Source organism: Salvelinus sp. IW2-2015, linkage group LG27 (genome assembly GCF_002910315.2).
Source record: "Salvelinus sp. IW2-2015 linkage group LG27, ASM291031v2, whole genome shotgun sequence".
NCBI lineage: Eukaryota > Metazoa > Chordata > Actinopteri > Salmoniformes > Salmonidae > Salvelinus > Salvelinus sp. IW2-2015.
In genome coordinates, this window is record NC_036867.1 from 38,246,760 (window position 1) to 38,254,654 (window position 7,895).

Here is a 7,895-nt window from a genome sequence, read left to right on the forward strand (position 1 = left end):
AATATCAGATAAACACATGAACAGCAAGCAGCAGTAACTATACTGTATTCATATTAAACACATGAAGACAGCAGTACCCTCTAATGATAATTCATATTAAACACATGAAGAACAGCAGCAGAACTCTATAATACTGTATTATACTTAAACACATGAGAAACAGCAGCAGTAACCTCTATACTGTATTACATATTAAACACATGAAGAACAGCAGCAGTACCTCTATTACTGTATTTCATATTAAACCACTGGAAGACGGCAGCAGTAACTCTATACTTATTCATGATTAAACACATGAAGACAGCAGCAGTTAACATCTATTACTAGTATTCATACTAAAACACATGAAGACGCAGTACCTCTATACTGTATCATATAAACACATTGAGAACGCAGCAGTAACTCTATACTGTATTCATATTAAAAACACATGAAGAAACAGCAGCAGTAACTCTATACTGTATTCATATTAAAACACATGAAGAAACAGCAGTAACTTTATACTGTATTCATATTAACAACATGAAGAACAGCCAGCAGTTAACTCTGTTAACTGATTCATATTAACACATGAAGAACAGCAGCCAGTAACATCTATACTGTATTATATTTAAACACATGAAGAAACAGCAGGCAGTAACCTAATACTGTATTCATATATTAAAACACATGAAGACAGACAGCAGAAAAAAAAATTAACGTCTATACTGTATTCAAATTAAATCACATGAAGAACAGCAGCAGTAACTCTATACTGTATTCATATTAAAACACATGCAAGAACAGCAGTAACTCTATACTGTATTTCATCATTAAAAACACATGAAGTAACAGCCAGCAGTAACTCTGTACTGTATTCATATTAAACACATGAAGAAACAGCATCAGTAACTCATATACTATTCATATTAACACATGGAAGAACAAGCAGCAGTAACTCATATACTGTATTCATATTTAAACCAGCATGAAGAAAGCAGCAGTAACTTATACTGTTATTCATATTAAACACATGAAGAACAGCAGCAGTAACTCTATACTGCTATCTCATATTAAACACATTGAAGAACAGCAGTAACTCTATACTGTATTCATATTAAAACATGAAGTACAGCAGCAGTATACTCTTATACTGTATTTCTTTGTTTAAACACATTGAAGAACAGACAGCAGTAAACTCTATACTGTATTTCATATTAAACACATGAAGAACAGCAGCAATAACCTCTGATACTGTATTCATAATTAAACACGATGAAGAACAGCAGCAGTAACTCTATACTGTATTTCATATTTAAACACATGAAGAACAGCTCAGCGTAACTCTATACTGTATTCATATTAAACACATGAAAAGAACAGCAGTAACTCTATACCATTTATATATTAAACACGATGAAGAAACAAGCAGTAACTCTATACTGTATTCATATTAAACACATGAAGAAACAGCAGCAGTAACTCCTATACTGTATTCATATTAACACATGAAGAACAGCAGCAGAGTAACTCTATACTGTATTCATGTAAACACATGGAAGAACAGCAGTACCTCCACCCCCCTATTTACTGTAATTTCCATATTAAAACCACATAGAACAGCAGCCAGTAACTCTATACTGTATTCATATTAAACACCATGAAGAACAGCAGCAGTAACTCTATATGTATTCAATATTAAAACACATGAAAACACAGTAACTCTATACTGTATTCATATAAACATGAAGAACAAGCAGCAGTAACTCATATACTGCTATTCATATTAAAACACCATGGAAGAACAGCCAAGCAGCATAACATCTATACATGTAATTCATTATAAACACATGGAAGAACAAGCAGAGTAACTCTTATACTGTATTTCATATATAAACACATGAAACAGCAGCAGCAGTAACTCTATACCTGTATCATATTCAAACACTATGAAGAACAGCAGTAACTTATACCTGTATTAATTACAACACATGAAGAAACAGCAGCAGAGTACTCTATACTGTATTCATTATAAACACATGAAGAACAGCAGGCAGTAACTCTATACTTATTCATTTAAACACATGAAAGGAACAGCCAGCAGTAACTCTATTACGTATTTCATATTAAACACATGAAGAAACAGCCAGCAGTAACTCTATACTGTATTCATATTTAAAACAACATGAAACAGCAGCCAGCAGTAACTCTATATGTATTCATAATTAAAACACATGCAAGAACAGCAAGAACTATATACTGTATTCATATTAAAACACATGAAGAACAGCAGCAGTAACTCTATACTGTATTCATATTAAACACTGAAAAACAGCAGCGTAACTCTATAACTGTATTCATATTAAAAACACATGAAAGAACCGAGCAGCGTAACTCTATACGATTCATATTAAACACATGCAAGAACAGCACAGCAGTAACCTAACTGTACATACCTGGTAAAACACATGATACAAGAACAGCAGCAGTAACTTATACTGTATCAATATTAAACACATGAAGAACAGCAGTGTAACTACATATACTGATATTCATATTAAACACATGAAGTACAGCAGGAGTAACTCTATACTGTAATTCATGTTAAACACATGAAGAAACAGCACGCAGAGTAATACTCTATACTTGTATCAATATTAAAACCTCACATGAACCCGCGGACAGCAGAACTCCTTATACTGTATTCATTTAAACCAACATGAAGCTGCGCAGTACACTCTCATCAGCTGTATTTCATATTAAACACATAAGAAGCTACTAGCAGCAGTAACTCCTAACTGTATTCATACTAAACACATTGAAAGAAACAGCAGTAACTCTTAATTATCATGTAATGTCCATATTCAACACACATGCAAGATACAGCAGCAGTAACTCCTATACATGTAGTTCATACTAAACACATGAAAGAACTAGCAGTAACCATCTATTACTGTATTCATATTAAACACAGACGAACAGCAGGCTTACTACTTACTGTATTCCATACTAAACACATATAACCGGAAATGGAACAGCAGAAACTCTACTACTGTATTCATTATTAAACCACATAAGAACCAGACAGTAACTCATACTACTGTATTCCACTATTAAACAACATGAAGTACAAGCAGCAGTAACGCTAAACTGCTACTCCTCGAGTTACTAAACACATGGAAGAGAAACAGCAAGTAAACTCTTTAATACTGTTATCATATTAAACACAATCATCAAATGCAACATTCAGTAACTCTTTACGTTTATCATACTAAACGCACGCATTAACTCATACCCTCCGATCATCAGAGGACAGAGATGAAAATCTACAGATAATACAGCTGCTACAGATAATACAGCTATTACAGATAATACAGCTTTATAACACATGAACTACAGGAGAGATACTACAGTTGATGATGCACCTCTCTCTCTGCCTCACTGTTTCTGCCTCTCTCCGTCCCCCCATCCTGTTCTCTCGCTACATCTCTCTCTCTCTCAGGGTGAAGCCTCTCCACTACATCTCTTGGCTGATTGGTCATGAGGGCACAGGCAGCATCCTATCAATTCTCAGGAGGAAGTGAGTCAGAACTACGGCATACAGGACTAAATAACCCAAAATGCATGGCGTTATAGCTATGTTTATGTGGTAACTGTACTTAGGTCCTGAGGTGTGTGTGTGTGTGTGTGTGTGTGTGTGTGTGTGTGTGTGTGTGTAGGTGCTGGGCCAGGGCTCTGTTTGGAGGGAACAGTGAAACAGGCTTTGACCAGAACTCTACCTACTCCATCTTCTCCATCTCCATCACACTCACTGACCAAGGATTCCAGATCTTCTACCAGGTTGGTACACACACACACATTCAAAATCATATTTTCCCTAACCCTAATTATAACCCTAACCCTAGTTATAAACCTAACCCCTAAGCCTAAAATTGTATTTCTACAAGTAAGGACTGGCAAAATGTYCTCACTTCTCTGAATTTTAGTTGRCTTACTATTCTTGTGAGCACTTTTGGTACTCACAAGTATAGTAAAACGTACATACACACACTATTGATACACAGTACACACATTATCTGTGTTTCTCTACAGGTGGCTCACCTGGTCTTCCAGTACCTCAAGATGATGCAGAGCCAGGACCCCCAACAACGGTAGTGTCTCTGTGTGATTAGGGCTTCATTATAGGCATGTGAAATGCAGAATATGTGCTTTATTTATACAGTATATGAGTATCTATCTCTCTCTCTCACTCTCTCTTTCTGCCTCTCTCTCTCCCTCTGCCTCTCTCTCTCTCTATGCCTATCTCTCTCTCTGTGTCTCCCGCTCTCTCTCTCTTTCTCTCTCTATGTTTGTAGGATCTATGAGGAGATTCAAAAGATAGAAGCCAATGAGTTTCACTACCAGGAACAGGTAAATACTACTAGCTTTCTCCTCCTATCTACAAGTACAGGAATGAATGCACCCAACCAACAGATGCACCGCTGTGTGTTTCAGACGGACCCTATAGAGTATGTGGAGGATATCTGTGAGAACATGCAGCTGTTTCCTAAAGAACACTTCCTCACCGGAGACCAGCTCATGTTCCAGTGTTCACCTGAGGTACGGACTGTGTGTGTGTGTGTGTGTTAAGGTGATTGTTGCGGCCCTTTCCTTACTTACTAAGCTAATCTGGTGTGTGTGTGTGTATGTGCTGTTTGGAGAAGGTGCTTTCTGTATCTTTAAGTGTCCATGCACACGAAGACCTTTGAAATGTTTGAATCCTTCTTGATTGTAATGTGATTTGTTGATTCAAATAAGATTTTATTGTGTGTGGTAGAGTGTCATGTTGCGGCCCTGTTCACTTGCTGACAACAGGAGCAGATCCAGTCTGTTGCCTGCCTCTCTCCAGGGCACCACGAAGGCCACTTGTTACCCTCAGGGTGAGAAGATGTTTGGGACACACATAACAGCGTTTAGAGCGAGATGTTAGATGGAGGACAGCCACAATGACATACTCATAATACTGCAGTAGGCCATTGGTGACTACAGCCACCAAAGCGTGAATAACAATTAGACTTACACACACGCGCACTACATGGGGCGTGGACATCAATACGTACATACGTAATAGGCGCATGTACGCATTACATACATAACATAATAATCATAAACTACATAACTACATAGAACATACTCAACCTGCCTCATGATCTAACCTAATTCCATACATGTATAGCATTACGCCTTTGACATATCACTTAACTAACATAACATGACAGGGGGGGGCGCACCGCCTTAATGAGCGTTTGTGTCGTCCTTAACATCGTGGCGGAGGTTCTGCCGTCTTCAGGAAAGTTACATTACAGGCAGCGGCCCCACTTGACCTCCCGCAACGTGATTGGTCTACATTATTTTCGTCTGTGTTAGCCCAGCCTGAACATTGGAACCGTTACAAGGTTCTTAGTGAGTATAAAAAATTTTCCGCCCCGTCAATGGATTCACAAAACAAAGCATGAAGGTAGTCGTTTGCTTTTCGTCTGTACTCTCGACTCCAGCATCTACACCAACCATTGACCCCCATCTATGACAAAATATCTGAACACTTGCTGTTTTTTAGCAGAAATGTAATTGAAAATGCACAGTACAGAATAAATATCTCACTTTACAGAAGGGATTCACATTCCCTGGTTCATCACATTCTGTGTAGAATCCTTTTGGCAGTTTTGATTTAGCCTGTGAGTATTTTGGTGTAGTGTTCTAAGAGCGGCCTTTGCGTGTTCCTGGATTGTGTGGTACAAATATATTGCACATTTTCTTTTAAAAAATTCTTCAGCTGATGTCAAAAGTTGGGAGGTTGTGTTATTGCATTTGTATAGGACAGCCATTTTCAAAAATCTCGCCATTAGAATTTTCAAGCCCGTGATTTTTTTATAAGTACTCAAAAGCTGTCTTGGTAACTGAGGCCATTTACAGAACATTCCAAATATTCGTCTTGGTAAAACAACTCTAGTGTAGATTTGTGTTTTAGGTTAATGTCCTGTTGAAAGGTGGATTTGTCTCCCAGTGTCTGTTGGAAAGCAGACTGAACCAGGTTTTCCTCTAGGATATTGCCGGTGCTTTGCTCTATTCCTTTTCTTTTTATCCTAGTCATGCCATTGACAAGCATACCAATAACATGTTGCAGCCACCACTATGCTTGAAAACATGAAGAGTGGTACTCAGTGATGTGTTGGATTTGGCCCAAACATAACACTTTGTATTCAGAACATAACGTTTATTTCTTTGCCACATGTTTTGCAGTTTTACTTTAATGCCTTAATGGAAGCAGGCTTTGCAAGCTTTGGAATATTTTTAATTCTGTACAGGCTAGTGTTGTGGAGCAGCTACAATGTTGTTGATACATTCTCAGTTTTCTCCTATCACAGCCATTAAACTCTGTAACTGGTTTCCTTCCTCTCTGGCAACTGAGTTAGGAAGGACACTTGTATCTTTGTAGTGACTGGGTGTATTGATACACCATCCAAAGTGTAATTAATAACTTCACCATGCTCAAAGGGATATTCAATGTCTGTTTATTGATTTTTTTTGCTGCCCTTTGCGAAGCATTGGAAAACTTCCCTGGTCTTTGCGGTTGAATCTGTGCTTGAAATGTACTGCTCGACTGAGGGACCTTACAGATAATTGTATGTGTGGGGTACAGAGATGAGGTAGTCATTAAAAAATCATGTTAAACACTATTATTCATCACAGAGTGAGTCCATGCAATTTATTACGTGACTTACATATTAAGTCGTATTACGTATTACGTGAAATGTTTACTCCTGAACGTATTTAGGCTTTTAGGGGTCGAATACATATTTATTCAAGACATTTCAGCTTTTCATTATTAATTAATTTGTAAAAAATGTTGAAAAACATAATTCCGCTTTGACATTATGGGGTATTGTGTGTAGAACAGTGACACAAAATCTCTGTGACATTTAATCCATTTTAAATTCAGACTGTAACACAACAAAATGTGGAAAAAGTCCAGGGGTGTGAATACTTTCTGAAGGCTCTGTATGTGTTTGCATTATTAGAGGACCAGATCATATCAACATGGTCCCAATATGTAGAGAAAGAGAGAGGGTCCTGATAGTTGTCTCTTCTCTGTCCAGATATCCAGCAGGAGTGGAGAGAGCGCTGGAACGGAGACTTTGAGCACAACTCTGACCTGCACCTCCCTGTCGAGAACAAGTTCATCGGTTAGTGTGTTTATGTCTGTGTGTTTGTGTGTTGTGAACCTTCCAAATGTGTTTATATTTCGTGTCTTCCTTCCAGCGACTGATTTCAGCCTGAAGCTGTCTGACTGTCCTGATACTGAGCTGCCAGTCAGAGTAACTGCCAACGACCGAGGATGCCTCTGGTACAAGAAGGACGACAAGTTCAACATACCCAAAGGTGTGTGTCTGTGTTAGGACTGTGACGGTCATGGAATTTTGGATGACGGTAATTGGCCAGCCAAATAACGCGATCTCCGTAGTAACCATTTGAATAGTATTTTTTTTTTAATGAATGGGCGTCCCCATTCAAGTCAATGATGGCATCATGGGTGGACTGGCAATCATTGCGAGTRTACCCACAGGAGCAAAGCAGGAAGTGTAACCATCAATATGTGCYGTGATTTATTAGTTCAACCAGAGAGGAAGAGGCAAAGCGAGAGGGTTTACTCCGCCCAAATTCTATCCTCGAAAATAAGACCAAGAAGTGAGGAATTTTTTGTATGGAGGTCAATGAGAGAGTGTTGAATTTGGTCAACAAAAAAATATAATTGCTATATTGCTACGTGAGGCTTATTTGATCGAATATATGTTTCGTAATGGTTAGGTTGTTACGAATGCTCTGATAAAAGTGGACGTACGTGGCATTTGGCCAGGTTTGAAAAAAATACTTTATAT

The 7,895-nt window shown here is 38.1% G+C and overlaps 1 pseudogene; it reads left to right on the forward strand.

Annotated features, from left to right (window-relative positions):
• The window catches only part of LOC111953383 (nardilysin-like), a 19,309-nt pseudogene that overhangs the window by 4,899 nt on the left and 6,515 nt on the right, over window positions 1-7,895 (forward strand).